We start from the raw sequence: 378 nt of genomic DNA on the forward strand, positions 1-378 counted from the left end.
GGTATAAATACACATACGCTAGCATTCTCTACTTTTATACAGCCCAGGACTCAAACCAAGGGAATAGTGCCCCCTACTTTCAGGCTGGGTCTTCTTCCCACATCAATTAAGGCAATTAAGACAATCTCCACAGTCATGTTTACATGCCAAACTGATTTAGATAGTCTCATTGAGACTGTCTTCCCAGGTGATTCTAGCTTGTGGCAAGCTGACATTTAAAACAATCACAAACCCTTAGCTGAGTCCAAACAGGATGGGACTTCCTGTTATGATCATTTACCACTGTCTGATCTAACTTCCCTTTCAAGAAAGACTTTTAAAAACTCTCTCTCTCTCTCTCTCTCTCTCTCTCTCTCTCTCTCTCTCTCTCTCTCTCTC

Source organism: Mus caroli, chromosome 13 (assembly GCF_900094665.2).
Source record: "Mus caroli chromosome 13, CAROLI_EIJ_v1.1, whole genome shotgun sequence".
NCBI lineage: Eukaryota > Metazoa > Chordata > Mammalia > Rodentia > Muridae > Mus > Mus caroli.